At 39.2% G+C, this 24,036-nt stretch overlaps 1 long non-coding RNA gene across 4 annotated transcripts; it reads right to left on the bottom strand.

Annotated features, from left to right (window-relative positions):
* Positions 1–87: 87 nt before the first annotated feature.
* Positions 88–22,681, bottom strand: LOC132630835 (uncharacterized). Of its 4 annotated transcripts, none has more exons than XR_009578710.1 (4): positions 21,737–22,681; positions 21,415–21,455; positions 20,379–20,518; positions 88–2,145 (listed from the first exon to the last, which is right to left on the bottom strand). It is a non-coding gene; the product is annotated as an uncharacterized LOC132630835 (long non-coding RNA). The 4 variants fall into 4 exon arrangements; XR_009578712.1 differs by lacking the exon at positions 20,379–20,518 and having other exon boundaries at positions 88–727; positions 854–2,145; positions 21,737–22,577; XR_009578711.1 differs by lacking the exon at positions 20,379–20,518 and having other exon boundaries at positions 88–1,106; positions 1,238–2,145; positions 21,737–22,576.
* Positions 22,682–24,036: the final 1,355 nt, after the last annotated feature.

The following is a 24,036-nucleotide window of genomic DNA, read 5'->3' as shown; positions in this document are numbered from 1 at the left end:
CATAAAAAATACAACTAATTATATGAGGTTTGGTTATTCTTCTTTATTTTTATTTTTCCTATAAATAATATATAAGTCATGCGAGAATTAATTAATTATTTTATATAATATACAATTGTTGCATTGTTAATTCATGCATCACATGAATTCCTACATTATTGATCCTTATATTATAATTCCCACCAATATATACGGCGTTTCATTTTTTGGGAACGAAAAAATTTTGTTACTCACCAGAACAAACAACATACACAAATGTAACTGTACACACCTCAAGGGCCAAACCTGAATCTATTCTATATCCTATCAGTGTGTTACTTCCACAGTATAAGCTTTGTATCCATTCTCATCCCTGTCTATTCATTCTTCTATCTATATGATTATATACTTTAATCCGGCATTCCCTCTGAATTTGATCTTGTATGACATTTGGATGTAGACTTTTTGATTCCAATGTGCTTCATTCCGTGCTTTCCATATGTTGTATACTAGAGCTGTCAATACTGCTAGAACAAAGCCTCGGCATTTCTTCCCCCTAATCTTCCTTGACATTCTTCTCCATAGTCCTTGGAGTGTTTGCGTTCTGAATTCTCATGCCCATCCATTGTAATATCAGTTTCAAGCATCCTTGTGAGTAAGCTGTCACACCCCAATCCTGATAGGGCATGACGGGCACCCGACTCTCACCAGAGTCGAGTGAACCCTCAGACATTCGCTCTATCAAAACCTGTCATTTCAAAAACATTAAGAACATAAAACTTTTCCAAATAAAAATCATTATCTTTATAATAATTATGAAAACTTTCAATCAAATAAGTACTTTAAACCAATTGAAATCATCTAAAATACATACTTTTTTAAAATCCACAAATGACTCAACTGACATCACTTTGTCGACATCTCGACAAACATACCACAGGATACTATCTGCAGAAGTATCTAAGAAGTAAACTGAATATTATGAGTCAGGACAGGGCCCTGACATACCCATAATCATACATATCTATACATGACTCAACATAGCTCCAGAATGAGGTGGAACTTGCCAATACCAGCTGACGTCCAAGCATCTTAGCTATACTCTTAACCTGTCAAACAATCTAGAGCTGCGGGCATGAACGCAGCGTCCCCAGGCAAAAGGACGTCAGTACGGACAATGTACTGAGTATGTAAGGTGGTAACAAGTCATAATAATAATTAGACTTAGGAGAGAAGAAATCACAATCTAACTCAATACCTGCAGCCTTCGCTGGAAGAAACATAAATGTCCACACGAAGTCTTAAACAATCTTTAAGTAAATAATGCAATCCAACACACATGCCGTTTCTGACATGTTAACAGAATAGTCCCTTCAAACAGCCGCTTCCGGCTAGTATCACAATACTCCCTTCGGACGGCCGCTTCCGGCATAATAATGATGGCCCCATCGGGCATCCGCTTCCGGCTTAATAATGATGGCCCCTTCGGGGAGGCGCTTCCGACTTAATATCACCATCATATCAACACAAAATCAATCCACAAATATCAATTTCAATTCATATCATAAGTCACTACTCAATTCATCACAATCCAGTTATTAGCCTTAGTTTTTCATAAGAAGCTATCAAATTTGTATCTCACTAGACTTAGGAGGACATACTTCCAGGTTTGAGGGTAGAATTGTTATGAAATTCTTACTACTTATATTCTACTCAATTTCATCTTATTTCCCTACCCAAAGAATAAATGATCATAACAATACAAAGGGATGATACTATGGAATGTAGACATAAATCGTAAATGAAAAGAAGTAGTAAAACCTCGCACCCCCTTAGGAGTGATCTTGAAAATCAAACTTTATGTTTCCTTTAGTATAAAACTCATTTCCTTGAAATAATTAGTAAAACCATATACACAACTCAACTTGGCACCTTATGGGTGTTCCCTTCGGAACAAAATAGGAGTATAATATCAATAAGCCATCACAGGAAAACATTTAGACCTTACTTGTCTAAGAATGGAATCATATGGAGTACATAATGAATAACAACAAGAATCATGCCAAAGGAAGAAAGGTTTGCCTTACATACCTGGAAGCTTACTTTTCACTTTCCAACTTACTTCTTGTCTTGCAATCTACGTAAGATCATTCATAGTCTCGTAATCTACATATAAAACAATTCATACTATTATTAGGCTCGTTGTCATATGCTTATCTTAAGCCTCCAAATTAAATCCTTAAAGAATTTTGCCGAAATTCGGGCAGCATCTCCTCTGTTTATATCCTAGTACGTCCCAATTCTACATATCATCACCACAGCCCAACAACAATGTAAATCTCAGCAATACAACATACATATCCATAACAACTTCATAATACTTTATAACGAGCGACAAACTCGGATTAGGATCCGTACACTCCATAGCACCTTTTCGTATGTTTCCTTCTTAACCTTAAAAATGTTCTCAATATGATAAGAGCATCATTTACCACAAATCTCAGCTTTATATCATACAATTACAACAAGAAAAACAGCCCACAACTCCAACTCTATGAAATGACAATTTTATTCGCAAGTTCGTATTTATTTCATCTAGCAATGTAGATACGACTTGGATAACTCAAATACATCTAGGAGAGAGGATTTCTTACCTTATATTCCAAGGTAAAATCTTCTTCCACCTAACTTCCTCACGAAAAAAAGCCCGGAATCAACAACACAACCAAACGGAACAACGAGATTGAGCGGTGAGCAAAACCCGTAATTAAATCGAATAACGTTGCTGTTCTGGTTTGGAACAAGCTAACGTTGCTGCCCATATTTTCTTCCTCAAAAATACTTATCCCCAAAGTTTAAAGTTGCTGGACATTTCTTTGTTTTTTTCCTTCAAAGAATTCCTAATGTGAAGAGTATTGTTGAAAGATTAAACACATTGTTGATAGGAATACATAAAAGTACGTTGCTGCTAGTAATAATTCAAGGGAATTGGCTAAGTACCAAAAGTGCCATCTCAAGCATCCCTTTCTTTCTTTATTTAGAAAATGGGGCACACTTTAAATTTCATGATTTGAAAATCCCTCCATGAATGCCACCAGATCCGTATACATGAGTATGAGTCACATTATTCATATCATAAGATTGTGCCATGTGTAATGGGTGTTAGGTACTTATCCACTAGGAATATTAGTTAATCCCTTTCTATTTTCCACTACCATCCTAAATTAGCCAATTACACCTAATTAATTTCTTCATCTCAATTGACTTAAATAGTAATCACTTTTAATGCACTTTCTATACTCATTATCATAATCATGTGGTATAACACTAATCCATAGCCTCTTTATGCACGCACGAAATATTATTCTCAATCACCATGGTCACGCTTGTTAAGTCCTAAATTATTTCGGGACCTCATCCTTTTATATTCCGATCTCTTTATTTGCATACTTGTGTATGACCAAAAATTGTCCTGTCCGAACGGTTCAAACCATAGCCCGAATTTGTTTAACCTCTAACCTTCACGACACTTACTTATCACTTGTTAAGAATTACATAAATACTTATAACCTCAAAATAATCTTGTCCTCCGAGCTTATGTCGGTTAACTTACGAATAATCCAATGTACAAAAGTACGGGCTGTAACATAAGCATTGGAAAAATAGGTGCTCCACTGTCTCCTCATGGTCATCACATATGGCATAGTTACTGTTTTGGCACATCCTCATTTGTAGTATCCTTGCTCTAGTGAGGACCCTGCTATGACCCACCAACTAACATATAAAACTTTGTTTTGGGATGTTTATGTGATTCCATACCCACCTCTCCCAAAGCCGGTTTTCCTGCTCTCCCCTTCTCCATTTGTACCCACTTTGAATAGAGTACCTGCCATTCTGAGTAAGCCACCCATTTCCCATATATCCACCTTTGAATTTCTCTTCGATAGAACTAATTTTCTTCCAGTACCATGAAAAATCTACTGGTGGTTGGTACTGCCACCAATTTGCATTCTTTATGTATATATGATTGACCCATTTAACCCATAAGTTGTCTGCCTTTTGTGCTATATTCCAAACATGTTTTGCCACTGCTGCCTCATTCCACTAAAAACAATCCAGCACCCCCAAACCCCTTCCTTTTTAGGCCTGCATACCAAATCCCAAGCAATCAAAGGAGTTTTGTTCGTGGTTGCCTTTCCATCCGAGAGGAAGTTCCTACATATTGCTATGATCTTCTTCATCACCAAACTAGGTAGGATAAATATTGAAGCCCAATAAGAGTGGATATGTAAGAGCACAGCATTAATCAACTGCACTCTTCCCGCATATGAGAGATGTCTAGACCTCCATGCAGTCACCCTTGCTACCATCTTGTCTACTAACATTTCACAATCCAGTGCAAATAGTTTCCTAGAAGGGATTGGAACCCTTTGATACCTGAGTGGCAATGTGCCTTTTCTGGTATCCAGTGATCTCATAAAGATCTACTAAGTGCTGGGTATCCATATTAGCTGAAAAGATATTCAACTTCCCTGTATTTGTACTCAGCCCAGAAGCATTTGTAAATGTTTGTAATCCCCTAAGAATCAATATTACTGACTGGTAAGTTCCTTTGCAGAAAGCAGCATATCATCTCCAAAGCACAGATGGTTGAGCTTTATCCCTTTGCAGTTTGTATGATATTCAAATCCTGTCATTTGTGCCACCTGGTTGAGGATTCTGGTAAAATATTCCATGCATATGACAAATAGTAAGAGGGGGGGGGGGGGGGGGGGGGGGATATAGGTCCCCCTGCCTGGGTCCTCTCTTCCCTTGAATTTTTCCATACACCCCTTCATTCAGTGCTATGCTATACTGTGTAGTGGTAATACACTCCTCTATCCATTTGATAAATCTGTGGGGAAAATTCAATGCATGGACATCTCAACTGCCAATTCCCACTCTACTCAGTCATATGCCTTCTTAAGATCAATTTTTATAAGGCAACTCTTAGTAGATTGTTTCCTCTTATATAACCTTAACAAGTCCTAACATATCAGAATATTTTGCATAATGGATCTACCTGACATAAAAGCACTTTGATTCTCTGAGATCATTGTTGGTAATACTAGCTTGAGTCTGGTGCACATCACTTAGGAGATCATCTTATACACTGTGTTGCAACAAGAGATGGGCCTATATTCTTCCACTTTAGTTGCATGGTTACTTTTTGGAATCAAAGTGATCACTATGTTGTTCATTATTCTTAGTAATTTTCCATTCCTGAAGAATTCTAGCACTGCTCCTACCAGATCCTGACCCACAGTGTTCCAGCTATGCTTGAAGAACTGACTTCCATAACCATCCGAACCTGGAGAATTTTCTCCAGCTATCCCCTACAAAGGTGCCTTCACTTCTTGTTTTGTGACTTGTGCTGTCAAGCTTGTCCTCTGTTCCTCTGTTAGTATACGTTCCATTCTAACTAAGTCACTACACACATGAGTTCTATCCTCCTTTTTCGTGCCTAGAAATGCCTCATAATACCTAATAAACGCATCTGCTATCCATTGTGGTTCTGTGATGGTTCGTCTCTGTGTATCCTCTATAGAAAATATGTTGTTAGTACTTTTTCTGATCTTCATCATGCTATGGAAGAATTTTGTATTTAGGTCTCCTTGTGTGATCCACTGCACTTTACTTTTTTGTCCCATGAATTTCTCTCTAGCTTTATTCGAAGTTAGACATGCTTTGCTCCTCTTAATTTCTTCTGCAATTAGTGCCATATTTGTTGGATCTCCCTACAGTTGATGCTGACATTGGAACAACATCTCCATTTCTTGGTCTGCCCTCTTTTCCACTTCAGTAAATTTCTCCTTATTCATCTGTTTTAGTGTGCCCTTGAGATTGTTCATTTTCCCCACTAGTTCATACATTTTCGTTCCTCTTTTGTTTGTTCTCCATTCAGCTGCCACTCTATCTTTAAAGTCTGGTGCAAAACTCCACATGTTAAAATATCTAAACATTCTTCCATTTTGCCGAACATTATCTTCCCATTTAATGATTGTTGGACAGTGGTCATATAATGTAACGACCCGTTTGGTCGTTATTGCGTTTTTACCATTTTTGCCCCGTTGACTCGTCCCCGAGCCTTGTTAGTACTATTTTGACCTGCGGGGATCGGTGGCCCAGTTCCCTAGGCCTCATTTTGGGTTCTGGAATGACTTTTAGAAAATTTGGTCTTAAAGCGAAATACCGTTTGATTCGTAGTTGACTTTTGGGTAAACGTGCCCCCGTAATCAAATTCTGACAGTTCCATTAGGTTGGGAAGGGGGGGAGGGTGATTTATGACTTAGTGGTATCATTGGTTTGGTTCCCGGAGGGTTCGGGCGTGATTTGGGTCATTAGTTAAGAAACTAGTTAAGTTAGAATTGGAGTTGACCACAATCAACATCGGGTCAAGATGATCCCGTGTCGATGTTTTGGAAGTTTCAATAAGTTTGTATGATGATTTTGGACATGTCCACAAGGTTTGGTTAGATTCCGATGAGTTTTGGATAAGTTTGAGTTGTATGGTGGTTGTTTTTTATTTCGACGTCAATTTGAGCATAAAGGGTACCATATTGAGCAAACGGTCTTTGATTCGTGTTTTGACCAAACCATTATATCCATATCGTAATTTTGGAACAACAGCAACAGAAATCATCAAGTTTTGACATTGTATGAGGGATTTATGGTCATTTTACCAAGAATTGGATTGCCAGATTTTTCAGATTAATTACGAAAATGCGACTGAATTCGTATTTAAAAATTTGCACTATTTCAAATATAAAAACTTCCATATCTCCTTCATTATAAGGTCAAATAGAGTGATTCAAAAGCCTAAATTGGCTGGAATTTCACAAGGAATCCATTGGAGGCATCAAAAGTGAGTTTCGAGATCTTTTGGCATAAGAAACGAGACAGAATAGCTGGGCATATTTGGCTATTAATGTTGTTGGAGTTTTTCTCATCTTGAAAGTTTGGGTTTGGGAGAATTCAAGGATGTTCTTCAAGTTTCTTCCATGGGGTAAGGTCTAAACCATAATCTAAGTATTTTCGTTTGATTCATTCCCTTGGTTTAAGCTTTAATCCATGATTTCTAAAGTAGGAAATTGGGGTCTTTCATGAAGAAGGTTAACGGGTCTTTCTTGAGAATTTCATAAAATTTGTTAACTTCCTAAGTTTCTTTAAATGATGAAATTGATTGGGTTTATGCTAGATTTTGATGTATCTAAGGTTGATAATTATATACCCTCCATTATTAGTGTTGAATTCTTGAATTTACGGGTTAGGGTTTATACCCAAAATTGGAGGTTTTGGTTGGATTTCGAAATTGAATGAATCCTTAAGTTTATTTAGCAATTAGTTGATGGGTTTTGATCACCTAGTGTTTAATCGGATAATTTACCCCCGATATTCCCGTTTTGACCTTGTGGGCCCATTTCCCTAAATTCTAGGGTTTGTTTTTTTCCCAAATTGATTGATAGCAATATTAATATCGTTCTTCATGATTTCTAATCTAGATTTCTAATAGCCTATAATTATTTGGTTTTGAGGATTAGCGGAAGGGCAAGGCAAAAGATTGATTTGTTGGTGTTGCGGTTCGACCATCCAGGTAGGTTATGGCTTACCCTTGGTGAGACTTCGTATAGCGAAACATATATTTAGATTATATCATCAGAGAAAGCATATAAACCTTTGGGTATGAAGTTAGGTTGGATATTGTCTTAGGTTGGGCCCTGTTGCGTGATTGGGGCTAGCCACCCCGTTGTGTGTGACTTGATTGATCTGTTGTGTTGGCTTGATGCCACGTGTCGTTAATAGATATCAGGGAACTGTTGTTACATCTTGATTACGATAAGATGGTACTTTACTTTTGACGTTGATACGAGCATACACTACAACAAAATACGCTTTTAGCGACAATTAATTTGCGGCAATAACTTAATTGCCGCTAATTATATTCTAGAATCAATTATTACCGGTAATACCAAACTTTAGCCCTAATAATAAATGCCGCTAAAGGCTTTAGCGACCTTAGATCTAATGGCATTAATCAATTGCTGGTAAATGTTTTTGTGGCAATAACTATTGCCACTAAAAGGAAAATATATTGCCACTAAAAGCCTCTTTTGGTGTAGTGATAGATTTTCCTATGATCCGTATAGTTGTTGATGATATTGTTGGCGTACCTATGTTGGTACTTGTGACATTGATTATATTGTTGGCGTACCCATGTTGGTACTTGTGATATTGAGCTGATTCTTGATGTTGACACATGCATTTCACTTATTCTCATTATTCATGATATACTATTGAGACACTGTTGGTACTTGATGAAACACTGTGATAAGCTGAGCTCAGTTTGCATGAGAGTGATGCAAGTAGTCCGATATCCGATGGTTGTCCCGAAATCCTGGATGGTGTGATGTAAGAGTCCGTGATCCGAGGTCATGTACCGGGGCAGAATGAGTGTGATAAGAGATCTTGTTGTTGTCATCTGTATATTTGAATCATATATTGAGTACTCATCTTGCATATACATATACATATAAATAGCTATAAGGCACATTTGACAGGGCGGTGACGATGTGGCCTATGTTGTTTTGAAATACTTTAGAGGTTTTATGCTAATTGCGCGACCATTCTATGCTGTGTGATGCGGGATGGTCGGCAGACGCGAAAGGTGGAAAGGTCGTCTCTATGTTGTGTGATACGGAGCGACATAGTACATGGGCTTCGCGGGTCCCCCATGGGTTATGCTACCGAGACGTCGATACTTCCATTCGGAGTACATATGTGCACAGCATTTGCATGACATTGCATCATGACTTAAATTGAGATGATTTGGTGTGTTACTTGTGATATTGGTTTCGGATTGGACATACTGAGACTTGGCACATTTGGGATTAGATGCTTTACTTTGACGTGTGCTTGGTTCTGATTGTCTTTGGCTTATACTTGTTGATTTATCTGCCTATTTGCTTTATTGTCTGAATTATGTTAGCTATATTTTGTCAGCCGATGATACCTAGTAGTACTGTGGTTTTGTACTGTCCTGCACTTGCTGCATTCTTTTATGAATGCAGAATTCTAGGATGGATCTACTTCTGTTTCTCGTGGCTGAAAGTCGTTTCGAGATTTTCTTAGAGTCTACATGGTGAGCACGAGACGTCCGCCGCCCTTGAAGATTCTTCTCATTTATGTCTTATTTCCTATTTTGAGACATATTAGGACTTGATGTATTATTGATATTCCAGACTTGTAGATTTTAGTTAGATGCTCTTGTATGACCAGACCAGATACTGGGGCGGATTTCATTTACTTCCGCATTTTCTTATTTATATTATAATTATGAGACTTTCGTGATTTTAATTCTTCCGCTATTTTCTATTATTTGTGAATGCTGAGTTAAAGGTTCCCCTACCGAGGTGGGAAAGGTAGGTGCCCACACGACTTAGTAAAATTGGGTCGTGACAAGTTGATATCAGAGCCCTAGGTTACCCGCTCTATAATAAAAGAGCATGTCTAGTAGAGTCTTGTGGATCGGTACAATAAGCTCCATACTTTTCTACGAGAGGCTATAAGACATTTAAAAAACTTCAAATTCTTTCATTCCCTCGTGCGACTTTATTCCAATTGGTATCTAGTCTATTCCAATTGGTATCTGAACTCTCTTATCCTGATCATCCTCGGGTGATGAACAATCGCTTAATTCTTATGCAAATGGTTGATCTATGACGTGTCGTGGTATGGTACGAGATGTGTTATCCTGATTCGGACGCGTGATCCAGTTCGATCACTAGTTATGGCCTAAGGATTCAATTGTGTGGAGTCGCGATTAGACTCGTTTATTATGGGGGTTCGTGAGAAATAGGAAAGATAGTTTAGAAGGTTACATGATCTCCATGTTTCATTGGTGGGGAGATCGGTGATATGATCAGTTGACTTCAGCTTCGTTAGGGCTTTATGATGGTGTGCGTGACACTGGTGAACCAATGGCAGGTCGACGATTCAGCAACGGTAGAGTATTAGACTTCGGTATGTGAGCACAAGTGTAAGTTCGGTGATGACATCGAATGTGGTATTGTGATCACGTGTAATAAAGAAAGGAAATTGACAATAAGGACATGAAGGAAGCTTTTGTACAAATGTGTAGCGAAGTAAGACTTCTCAAAATATCTTGGACAGGAGTACTTTTCGTGAGATTGGGAAAGGAAAAATTGGTATCTGACACGGATGTCAGAATAAGGATGCGACTGGTGCAAAAATCTATTCTTGATATAGGCTCGTTTATGTTAAAAGACTACTCGGTTATTAAGTGAATGCTATGGGCACATCGTTGATCGGTAAATAGACTGGGTTGTAGACTTCTGAGAAGTTAGTAATCTACTAATGGAAATGACTTCAATTATGGGCGAATACGATGAGTTAATGACTTGAGGAATTACTAGTTGTTTCCCTTAGATTTGAGGAGAAGTATGGATATTGTTGTGTGGTTTGTCGGGCTTAAAATGGATGATTAGTTTAGAGGATCGAGTGGATTTGAGCGTTTGTTGCTCGATAGTGATAAAAGTGAATTGAAATGAAATACGAGAATTGAAGGATTACAATGACACATCTTGCTATTGGGTTCAGGAGATTAAGGTTCGTAAGACTGGAGGTGAGGTAACATGGGTACTCGATTTAGTGATGTGAGAGATTGGTTAGCTCACTTTTGACCTGAGGGGACTGTTGACATGCTTTCTGAGGTGTTCGGGATTGATTTTGCTGACTTTTTGGGAAAAATTGGCTTTAACCGAAAAAGAGTTGACTGAAGGTTGACTTTTAGGCAAACAAATATTTTCGAAAATACGTCACTTTCGAGAGGTCCAGATGGTCCTTTAGAACTTGTGTCTATATTTGGTTCGTTTCCCAATGCACTCGGATGCATTTTGGGACTTTGGTTGGGAAGTTGGAATTGAGATATCGGGGGTTGACTTGATCAAATAGATCTCCGTTGGAAATTTTGAGGCCACGAACGCGTTCGTAGCGTGTTTTTATGGGTGTCTATGTATGTGGTATGTAAGCAGATAGCCTCGAGAATTAGTCAAAAAATCGGATCGAAGAGTGAAAACTTGGGTGAAATCTGGTGTCTGGTGCCCGCTTTAGCGGCACCAGCACCGCGGCAGCAATACCGCTGGAGCGGTCACCCTGCAGCTGAAGCGGTCGGTGCCATTTGGGCATGACCGCAGGGGCGGTGCTGCTGGAACGGACATCTCGTCGCAAAAGCGGTGATGGACTGTAAGTTCATTAAGTAATGGAAGATTAAAAATGGGTATAACGAATATTCGTTCTAGGCTTCTAAATCATGATTTGTTGGTTGGGTTAATGTCACGACCCAACCCACGGGTCGTGCAGGCACCTACCATATTACTACCCTAGTAGGTGATGTGCCGTGAAACTCGACACATTTGATGTCTTTTCACTAGAAGTGTTCCTTGCTTTTAAGTGTTTTACATCGTTTCTTATGTTATTTTGATGTTTTGTAGGGTTGGTTGACTAAGGAATGAAAATGATGAGAATTGCTGAAAAATGGACAACTTGGAGCAAAAGGACGGTTTGTAACTCGAGTTACGGACCGTAACGTGATCTGTAACCTGAGAAGAAGATCCAAATACATGCCGGCTCAAAAGGACTGTCCGTAACTTGTGTTACGGGCCGTAACGTGTACCGTAATCTGAAGGGAAATTCCAGTAAAAAGCCTAAGTATTGTCAAATGTTACAACCAAAAGGACGGTAACACAGGTTACGGGGTGTAACGTCATGGCGTAACGCATTGGCCACTGAAGACTGAAGCCATGATCCAATGGAAGATTCAGACCGTAATCTGTGTTACGGTCCGTCGAAAGAAGTCGTAACGGTTGACGTAATAGCAAGCTGACAAAGGATAGAACCGAAGGACGAACCGTAACCCGTGTTATGATCCGTAACGATGCCGCGAAGGGTGTTTTTGTCCAGAACTTGGTGCGATTTTTGGCCCTATAAATACTTTAGGTTTTTTTTAGCATTTATTCAGCATCTTGAGAGCATTAACTTTAAGCCTTTGATATTTGTGAAGTTGTTGGGGCATTTAAGGCATCAACTTCACCCTCATTCCACATTGTATTACTATTGTAAGTACATTATGTTACTTTTTAAGCTTTCTTTGTTGAACAAAAGGATGAGTAACTAATTTTAGTTCTAAGGTTGTGGACCCCATGATGGGTATTATATGAATGAGTTTCTACTATTGATATATGCATAATGGTTGTTGGTATTTATTCAATGTTTGTGTTTTAGCGTTGGGTAATGATTGCAAGCATTAGCCTAAGCCATTATACTAACTTTTCTTAGAAAAGAGAATTAGCATTGGTAAGATTGAATAACGATAACTCGGGGCGTTAACCCTCGTTTAATAGACTAACTTAGGAATAAGAGCAAGTCTAATTGACATTATTGGTCACTCTTGGATTTCAACTCTTTCATATTTGGAAAAATCATAAAGAGGAAATACGGCCTAACTGTTGGGAAACATTAGGAAGTCCTTAAGAGATCGAGTGCATACCTTTAGAAAAACTATTAGAAGTATATATCACATTGAAACCTAAAGCATAATATCTAACAAAGCTGGGAACACAACCCTAGTCTGTCTCTCTCGCATTAATTACAATTCAAGTCAAAGTATTTGTTTACATTACACAACAAATATTTCAAACTATTCGGAATAGGATTAAAGCCTTTAAAGACTAATATCGCATACAATCAGTACCCTTCCATATTCCCTGTAGGAGTCGACCCCAACCTTGTTTGGGTTACTATATTTGACAACGTCCGCTTTACGCCACTAATAGGTGTAATTTGAGCGTATCAGTAGGTGAGCCCTTACCAACTAACCCAACATTTAACAGTTGCGACAACAATCTTTTCAAAATAAAAATTTTAAAGTAAAAGCTTCGTACAGACTCTGTTTTGAAATACAATAAAACTGAAAAGCAATTCCTGGAATCTCGTCTAGACAGGTACAAGAGCTCCTGTAATACAAGAAGACAAAATAAATGACACAGCCTCTGCCTGGAGTGAGATGAGCGAGGCTGTAGAAGAATGCCTGATAAATCCACACGACGAAACTTCAACTAAAACTTGCAACATATCTACACCCAGGAAGGGCGTAGCAAGAGTAGTATCAGTACACTACACGTACTGGTAAGCATCATAGGTCGACTAAGATTAGTTTACGCAATACAATATAAAGTCAATAAGATAAGCAGATAAGTCAATGAACCTCAAGATTCTCATAACTTAGATTATTACACCCTCACCATTTACCTTTCCTCTCTCAACATGCTCGCTTATTTTATTTCCAAGAATTATAGGTGTTCTACTTAATCACAACCGTTCTCTTCCTTTCATTTAACCTATTAACTCTTGTCTCCATGCTCCTCATATCCTTTAGCTTCTACCTTTTTTGTCCGTAAAGTCCACCTACTCAATTTACTTACTACAATACGATGCATCTAGCGAATGGTTCACTATCTGAATTCCGCTACAACCTTTATCTTATATTAGCCACCCCTCTACACACAACCTCAATGAAATCTTAAAGATAAATAAGCAATACCAACAACGGTGGTACACACGTGTATAACATAGAAATATGAAATGTAGTGCAATGCAAAATGCGATGCAAGGGCCCAAACACACTATACATACATGCTAACTGATGTCATTGCTCAGTAGTCATGACCTGCAGGGGAACCATGGTGTCCATGTACTACTCGTTCCGAATCCACTCCTCGAACCCCAGCCATAAATCCTCCGCTCTGGAAAGAAACTTGGACGCGGATCCATATCATATAGAATACTCGTATCAAACTCAACGGCCAAAAGACCAGATAACGCCATTGCTCATACTCAGCCTTTTCTGCTACATGTATTTTCTCAGAATCCATGCAACGCAATGCGATGATACAATAAATCAAACAAGTCATGAATCATGCCTTGATGGGCGTTATGCTAATCCGACTTACTCGGTCCTCTCAATACAAATTTCTTATTTACAAGTAAGATGGCCATGTGAATATTTCAATACAACCGAAAATAAAGACGGAAATCACCCACTCCTAGGGATGCATAAATTAACACAAAGTACCCCTCAGCGATAATAGCAGCCATTAATAACTATTCATTGTTAACTTAGCTACTGTTTACACATAATTTTAATTACATTACAAAATATGTCCAAACCAACTCCATGTCCGAAGACCTATTCATGCAGTCCCCAGTCAACTCTAAAAGTATATACGATTCGTTAATCAAAGTCTAACTCAAGTAAAGCATAACCTACCTCGTTGACGAACAACTAATTGAATCTCCATGAATAACTTATCTTCCTAGCTTTCATCTGAATCCACGAGAGGTAATAGTCGTAGGGAATGGTGGGGAGGAAATTAGAAAGGTCTCTTTTTCTTGGTATCAAGGGTTTTCTTTCATATGGAACCCTAGGAGCAGCTTTTGGCAGTCTTTTACTGAAAAAAGGAGAGAAAAATAAACTAAGTGACCAAAAACGTGGTCACTGTTCCGCATGGATTGCTACGGCGGTCGAAATTCCGCTATAGCGGTGCCGCTCTGGAGGTTCCTTGACCGCTATAGCGTCCCGCATCCTTCCCTGGCCCACAGTTTTCTAATTCTTTCTGAAATTAATTTTTCCCACTTTTAACCCTTAAATCACACCATAGAGCTTATTATTTACGATCCTAGACCTAGATTAGGCATGGGTTCGCGGAATATTAAATAACGACCGGACGAGTCATTACATCAAATACCAATTAAACCACTATTCGTCCCGAACATGGCGGGGTGAGGTTAGGGTCACCTTCTTGGGCCTTATACCATAGGAGATAGGATTTTGAGCTATCGACATAAGGCCAAGGAAATTTTTTGAACACAGAACGAAAAAATTTCATTGCCACCGCAATAGCAGCCAGAGGACCGCTATAGCGGTACCGTTGCAGCGGTTGAATTGCCGCCCGCAGCGGTCGTTGGCCAGAAACAAAAATAAATGGGGTGAACTCAGATCACCCTACCCACTTCCCACTTATCTCCGATAACCAAAAACTTCCCCTCTCCCTACAAAATTCATTCCCCCTTATACACTACTCAGTCCCCTCATTTCCCTCCCCACTTCCTTATAACCACCCTACCCCCTTCCATTTACCCAAATACTACACAAAAGTCTGACAAAATAAAGGGTTTTCTCTACACCCCAAAGTTCATTTTTATTGCCAAGCTTGCAGATCTCTCGTTATTTCAAGGTATGTGCTCTCCTTCATTGTCCTATAGCTTGTCTCTGGCTTCCTAAATTGAAATTTTTAGGCTTAACTTGCTAGATTAGGAAGAAATTCATTTTCTCAGACAAAAAGGGGTTTTGGTTCTTGGGGAGGGCAGTTCCTTGGATCATGAAGGGCTATTTCACGTTCATAATGTTTTAGCAACACTTTATACTGAAAATATGCTAAATATGGGGTAGTTTTATGTTTGGGTGGAATATTTTGTAGTGGTGCAATTTTTTGTTGTTCGTGCTCAAATTTTGGTAACCATGGTCATTGAAATAGGGTATAAAAGATTGTAAAAGTCATGCATGCTATCATACTACTTGATCCTTGACAAAAATAGGGAAATCATGGTGAAAATTTTGGATTTGCAAAAGGTTGGGGTAGAATTTTTCGGACTGGAGAAGATGGGCCCGCTGCGGTGGTCCTTCAATCGCTACAGCGATACCGCTGTAGCGATAGATTGATCGCTGGGAGCGAATTTTCTAATTTGGGAGGTAGCCGCTATAGCGGTCTCCAAGAGATCCCGCTACAGCGACGAGGCAATGCTATCGCGACGCCTTCTCCGCTGTAGCAGCCCTATTACCGCTATAGCGGCTTCACTGCAGCGATTGTACCACCGTCGCAGCGGAGCTGCTTGAGGCAGAACCAAAAATCGGAACAATCTACTACTCCATGCATGGTTTATCACCGCTAACTCTTAGTACCACATTGTTCTAACTCTGTTTTTCCCTATTTCAGGCTAACCCTTTCATTTTACTATAGCGGATCAACAATAACAACAACAAGGACTACAAAGACAACAACCCTCGAGTCTGGCCAATATGTCAAGTTCCCCAACCATGCCTATAAGAGGTATTTCATGGAATATAAGACCAAGGGCTTGCTTCACCAGCGGGCCCCGAAATTCTATCAGACTCTACACCACATTCATTAGGGCCCGTTAGTTGAAGAGCCTTAGGATATCAACTATAACTGGGTCAGGGAGTTCTATGCTATGCTCCATACTGTGGGTTGGACTGTCCCGGAGCCGCAAATTCCTATCTGAGGGGTTAACTTAAAAGTGGGTGCTGAGGCCATCAACGCTGTTCATAGGCTACACAACCCTTCACAGGTTGAGCTTTGAGAGAAGGACCATGAGGGAAACGGTCCGTGGTTGGTGAGAATGCTGGTGAAAGAGTCCAAGAGGAATAAGGCTACCTGGGTTGTCTCCCATTTGTCCATCAACAGTATAATACACTTTACTCCTGAGGCTTGGAGATGGTTAAACCTCGTTGCTCGACGGGTTTGCCCTTCGAGCAACACTACTAATGTCACATACCCGCGGGCCCTTGTGGTAGCTTGCATCCTGGATAGTATACCCGTGAATGTGGGTTTGCAGGTGATCGAGGAGTGGCGAGGTTTTATAGCCAAGGCTGGCTCAAGCTTGATATTTTCCTCCCTAATTACCTATATTTGCCATAATGCTGGGGTGCCTCTGGATCCTGGGGACTGATATGTGGAATGTGATGTTGCCTTTGACCCGCTGAAGGTCAGGGGAGCACAGTGCAGGGGCAAAAAAAAGAGGCAAAAAAAAGAGGACTGGCTCGGATGACAGTGATGACAGCGGTGGCCCATAGGGCGGGAGTGGTCAGTCACAGACCCTAGGTACCCTAGAGCGCATGAATGCTGATATGGTTCCGGTGAAGGAGGCTATGATGGGGTTTGCGAGGCCTTCCATGGAGGCTGGGTCGTCTAGCAGTGCTGCGGGTAATGGTTATTTTACTACGGAGCAGATGAAGAGTTACATGGAGACCCAGACCAAGATGGGAGAAGCTGTGGATGCCTTGCAGGGCGCCTATGGATCCTTAGCTCAGGCCATGTGGATCTCCAAGATGACTTGGGCAAGGAGAAGAAGAAGAGTCGGGCGAGGGACAAGCTATTTGTGAAGATGTGGAAGGGCATCAAGAGTCTCTTGAAGGCCCTAGTCCCGAGGGTGAAACCTCCCAAGGTGAGCATCCGGACTTGGTAAGGACTTTAGTGACTCGGAGGATGGTGGCGACGAGGCGACTAGCCGAGGAGTGGCTTAGAGACCCCCTCTCCCTTTTATCAGCTTTGGTCAGCACTTGCCCTTATAGTGCTTTGATGTTTAGACAATTTGCTTGCTTTTGGTTGTTTTTGGCATGTTGGATAATCTTTCTTTTGTTGTTTTGGTGCGGGTGCCCCGTTTTAAGGGTGCCCGTAAGACAATTGCCCTAGTCGGGCGGATGCTTTTATGAATGTATTTGCTTTGGAAATTGGTTTCTTCTTGGTTTGTTGATGAATTATATAAGTTGGCAAAACAGGGGAAGAAGAAAGAGGCTACTGGTCAAAGCAGTACCGCTATGGCGATGAGTATGTCGCTATAGCGGACCTTTGCAGAAATTTTGAGTCCGCTATGGTGGTCCGATACCCGCTATAGCAAGCCAGCTATAACGGCCCCCGTATCGCTACAGCGGTACTACAGTGCCAGTAGGCGAAACTTTTTCCCTCCAGCTCGGATCGCATAGGGGTTTACTTAAATGATTAGCGCGTAAAAACATTGTTTTCACCTATGAGTACGAATGCTCTATTAACTTGCTAATACTCCCAGAATAAGCATCCAGTCTATAACACCAACATTATCATAGAAATTTCATCCGTTCACACAAATACTACACACCTGCTACAGAAAGTCTTCCTCGAGTCAAAATAGAGAGATGCCAATTGGAATCGACAGATACCAATTAGCCCGTCAAGATACCAATTAGAATCATCCAGATACCAAATGGATCCAACTAGGATATGGCATATTAGGGAGGTATGATAGAATGAATGAAGGGAAACTTCTAGATGTCCTATAGCCTCTTGCGCACGGGTACAGACGTCCTCGTACCATTCCACAGGACTTTGCTAGACATTTGCTCTTGTACTTGTGAGACCGGTAACCTAGGCTCTGATACCAACTGTCACGACCCAACCCACGGGTCGTGCGAGCACCTACCATATTACTACCCTAGTAGGCGAACCTTTACCAACTAACCCAACATTTAACAGTTGCTACAACAATCTTTTCAAAAACACAATTTTAAAGTAAAAGCTTCGTACGGACTCTATTTTGAAATACAACAAAACTGAAAATTAATTCTCGGGATCTAGTCTATACTGGTACAAGAGCTCCTACAATACAGGAAGACAAAATAAATGACACAGCCTCTGCCTGGAGGGAGATGAGCGGGGTTGTAAAAGAATGCCTGATAAATCTACATGACGAAACTTCAACTAAAACCTACAACATATCTATACCCAGGAAGGGCGCAGCAAGAGTAGTATCAGTACACCACACGTACTGGTAAGCATCATAGGTCGACTATGATTAGCTTACGTAATACAATATAAAGTCAATAAGATAAGAAGATAAGCCAATGAACCTCAAGATTCTCATCACTTAGATTATTACACCCTCACCACTTACCTTTCCTCTCTCAACACGCTCGGTTCTTTTATTTCCAAGAATTACAGGTGTTCTACTTAATCACAACCATTCTCTTCCTTTCCTTCAACCTATTAACTCTTGTCTCCACTCTCCTCATATCCTTTAGCTTTTACACTTTTTGTCTGTAAAGTCCACCTACTCAATTTACTTACTACAATACGATGCACCTAGAGAATGGTTCACTATCTGAAGTCTACTACTACCTTTATCTTATATTAGCCACCCCTTCACACACAACCTTAACGAAATCTTAAAGATAAATAAGCAATACCAACAGCGGTGGTACACACGTGCATAACATGGAAATATGAGATGTAGTGCAATGCAAAATGCGATGCAAAGGCCTAAACACACTGTACATACATGCTAACTGATGTCATTGCTTAGTAGTCATGACCTGTAGGGGAACCATGGTATCCATGCACCACTCATTTTGGATCCACTCCTCGAACCCATGCCATAAATCCTCCGCTCCGAAAAGAACCTCGGACACGGATCCATATCATATAGAATACTCGTATCCAACTCAACGGCCAAAAGACCAGATAACACCATGGCTCATACTCAGCCTTTTCTGCTGCATGTATTTCCTCAGAACCCATGCAATGCAATGGGATGATGCAATAAATCAAACAAGTCATAAATCATGCCCTTGATGAGAGTTATGCTAATCCGACTTACTCGGTCTTCTAAATACAAATTTCTTACTTACAAGTAAGACAACCATGTAAATATTTCAATACAACCGAAAAGAAAGATGGAAATCACCCACTCCTGAGGATGCATAAATTAACACGAAGCACCCCTCAGCGATAATAGAACCTATTAATAACTATTCATTGGTAACCTAGCTACTATTTAAACATGATTTTAATAACATTATAGAATATGTCCAACCCAACTCCATGTCCGAAGACCAATTCATGCAGTCTCCCGTCAACTCTAAAAGTATATACGATTCGCTAATCAGTGTCTAACTCAAGTAAACCATAACCTACCTCGTTGACGAATAGCTAATTGAATCTCCATGAATTGCTCGTCTTCCTAGCTTTCATCCGAATCCACGAGAGGTAATAGTCGTAGGGAATCGTGGGGAGGAAATTAGAAAGGTCTTTTTTCTTGTTATCAAGGGTTTTCTTTCATACGGAACCCTAGGAGCAGCCTTTGGGAGTCTTTTATTGAAAAAGAAGAGAAAAATAAACTAAGTGACTAAAAACGTGGTCACTGTTCCGCGTGGACCGCTGCGTTGATCTAAATACCTCTATGGCGGTTCCTTGACCGCTATAGCGGCCCGCGTCATCCTTCCCTGGCCCACATTTTTTTAATTCTTTCCGAAATTAATTTTTCCCACTTTTAACCCTTAAATCACACCATTAAGCTTGTTATTTATGACCCTAGACTAGATTTAAATAATCAAGCTACAACATTGAGTATTTGTTAACTTAAACAGTCGACGACTTATTCACAAATGAGATTCAGATCTACCTAATGAAGCTAGTATAAAGTTTTCATAGACATTAAAAGAAACTGCTACATACCTAAGTGGAAGACTTAAGCTTGGAGAATAACAAGTTCAAATCTTTCTCCAGATTGACTTGCAACCCATGAACACCAATTCCTAGGGATCTAGCGAGACATGTCGCCATAACTCTATTTACGCACTTATAAAGTGTAGAACCTACATATGGTAATGGAATTTTAACTCCAAGTCACTAACATTTTCAAAAGTCTTATGCACAATGAATTAAATAAAAGAAAGAAGCATAGGTACGACATATGAATACTACCTAGAGTGAAATAAAAATACTACTTCAACTGCCATAACAACCCACATAGTATTCCATCCAACACCTTCATATAGAGGCCTCATGTAATAAAATACTGACACAAGGGAGCCAATCCTACTTTGAGGCAAGGAACAACCTTTTTTGCTTATAAACAGCTAAATTCATAGGTTCAGTGAGGTGTTACTTTGTAATTTATTTATTTATTTCATTCTCTTGGTTAGTTGAATCATTTAAACCTTTGAATTAGTTCTTTTGCACCTAAGTCATGGCAAGATATCAACATTAATTGACCAAAAAAGAATTTTTGTTGCAATGACAGCTAAATTAACTTAAGTGAACATTAGAAGAGCTAAAAGTATGTAAAACTGAAATTTTACTTCTCAACAGCAACATCAAAGACCAAATTTCTAATTCTGACATTTTCTCAAACATCCAATGTGTGTTAGGAATGTAAATACACGAAAAATGTAAAGAACAACACAAGAATATAAAAGGCCACGATCATGAAGTAAATTTATTTGTTAATGATAACATTCATGTTACACAATGAAGTTTCTAAAATTATAGTATTATTATTACAAAGAAAAGACAGTCATAAGAGCATGCATATGCAGAATTACTAATATATACAAAGTGAATACTAAATAAGATATAGAAAATGAACTTACCGAAGCTTTGTAATATCCTAATTTGTCTTGAAATTTCCCAATTTTTTAAAATAATTCAATAAATTATTAGGTTGTTTCAGGCATATCTTCAAACACCTTGGTTGCATCAAATTTCTTACCTTTTCATTATGAATTTTGGAGAGTGCATCCATAGATGTTTCTGCATGTACATATAAAAATCATAGGTTAATAAATAGCACAAACGACCAAAGTTGAATGCCAAAAAAAAAAAGGAAAAAAGAAGAAGATAGACAACAGAGAACAACAGACAAAGAAAAATATCAAAGGTAAACAACTCAACCAGCCAATACAAATTCAATGAAGAAGATCACTGAAAATGGAATTGATCAACTTAGAAGATAAACTAACTAATGACTGTAGCAACAACATTACAACATTAGAAATAAAAAAATTGCACCCAAACAGAAATTTAACTCTTACCAAATGAAAAAATGCTACATGAGGAGCACAGAATGTCCGAAGAGGGTATCAACTACAAAGCAATTTACGAACCCAATTCCTCTCATTTACATAAACTCGGCTTTGTAACAACTCAATCATCAATTTTGATTTGATTATCAGCATTTATCTATTCCAAAATTGTTGCAGAATAAAAATCCAACATCAGCAAACTCGAACAGAAAAATTTATGCATGGCGATGGAATTGAAGGTGGAAGAGAAAGATAAAGGGAATTGTTGTTCTACAATGCGCGATAGTAGTGATTAGGTCTTTTAATTTAGTTCAGCAAGAGGAGACATGTTTATAGAATGTAGTACACGTGTACACTGATGCACAAATTAATAATATTTGATATCCCCAAATTGCCCTTGTTCGTCCCTCTTTTTTGTACAATTTATATTGCTTTTGGTGCAACTAATACAGATAGACTAAACTTTATGAAATATCATTTTCTGATAGACATAAATGCAAGTATATTGAAAAAGATCTCGCTTAATTGAAATAATAATAGGAAACCATATCCAAGCACTCTTTCAAAATTCAATTTCTTTCAGACAATTCCTGCAAATAAGCCATAAGAGGAATGCAGATCTCTAATCAAATTCAGTGTTGTAACAAAACTGCAACACATCAGAACCACTTGGTTTATTGGTTTAGACTTGTTCTTTATGTGATGTTTGGTTTCCTTATTTGCCAAAACTGTGATCATGTTGTAAATCCATTTCTTGCTTTTCTCTTCCTCCCTTTCTGTTCTTTAGGAAAGGCCTTGGATTAGTCTAAAATATGTTGAAAGACCCTTTTTTAGGAACCAAAACTATTGTAAGGTTGTTTGGTTGAGTGTCCATATGACTTGCCTATTGGGATTTCCCTTTCTCTAACAAAGGTTTTCAAAGCTCACTTGTCTATTAACCAATAGCCTTGCTTTATGCACCAGCTTGTGGTGTGTTCAAGTTAATAAAGAGGAGTAAGTTCTAAAGGATGCCAATTCTAAATGTGTAGTCTAAAAGTTCTAAACATGGCCATGAGCCTTGGCTGTCTGTGAGGTCTTCCCAGGTCCCTTTTTTCTGAGATTACTATGCTTGTTTTGGACTTGGTTGTGTGCAGTCATGAGCTTAGCTGAGATAGGGTGAATGCCATCATTTTAATTAGTATAACCAGGTCTTGTTTCCTCTAGGAAGTGACTAGAACCTTAATGAATGGATAGGTTAGGCTATCTGAACATGGGCATTTAGAATAGTCTTTTTATTTATTTATGAGGAGTCCATAGGCTAAGTGATTGTCTAAAAAGGGACAAGCTTGTATTTAACCATAAACCCTCCTGTATTTGGTTTGATATGTCTGAATTGTTCTTCTTATTCCTTCTGTTACTAGGATTGTCTTAGCAAGTCCATGTCTTGACTGACCATTATCAGTGTTTCCTTTGAAGAAGTTATGTGCATTACCTTTAGTCATGATATTGAGTTTCCCCCTCATTACTTCTATACTTGCTGATTATGTAGTCTCACTTAGGTGCTATTATTTTCTATGTTTGATATAAATGCCTCCCTTTAAAGTATGGCACTTGGTTGTTGTTTGTTTATGAGTTTGCTTGAAATATGTTGCCATTCCCAAGTTCTATACACCCATTTCCTCTTGCTTGGATGCACTGGTTGAAGATAAGCTATGGTAGTTTGGGGTCGTCCAGGCCTTGTTGGTGTTAGCCATGCCTGGGGTTCTTAGAAGCCCCTTGGAACTTGTGTGACATCAGGAATACAAGGCAAGGACTTAGTCGTCATGCCATTGCAAAATCTCCAACCGAGGCAAATTCACTCAAGGAGAAACGGGGTAAGTGTAAAATTATATGAGTACCCTTTCATGTTTTTATACCATGTATAGTTTTATTATTTTAGTGATAAGTTCAGTGTTTATAAACTAACCGGGTCTCTTTGTCCCCCCCCCCCCCCCCCCCCCCGCGCCCCCTCTCCTCACTCGCATGGCCATTCGAGTCCAGCCAAAGCCTACCTATTGGGACAAAGGCCCAATAGGAAATTAATTCAAAATCGAGTCCGCGGAGGCAAAGCAAATAGCAAGGAGCACAGAAGGCCTAGCCATAGGTGAAAATGGCTAAACTAGGGGCTTGGTGCGCCCCTAGTCTAATCCTATTTCTTTTCATTTGCATTATATGTTTAGAGCTTTTGATGTACTTGTAATTTGTATCAAACTCATATTATAGTGGAAATGTTATGGTTCGAATTATCCATCTTAGGACAACGGTGCTTATACCGTTTAGATGACTTTAGG

The sequence above is a fragment of the Lycium barbarum genome, chromosome 3, assembly GCF_019175385.1.
Source record: "Lycium barbarum isolate Lr01 chromosome 3, ASM1917538v2, whole genome shotgun sequence".
In the NCBI taxonomy this organism is placed as follows: Eukaryota; Viridiplantae; Streptophyta; class Magnoliopsida; order Solanales; family Solanaceae; genus Lycium; species Lycium barbarum.
This window is presented reverse-complemented; position numbering and strand designations above follow the sequence as displayed.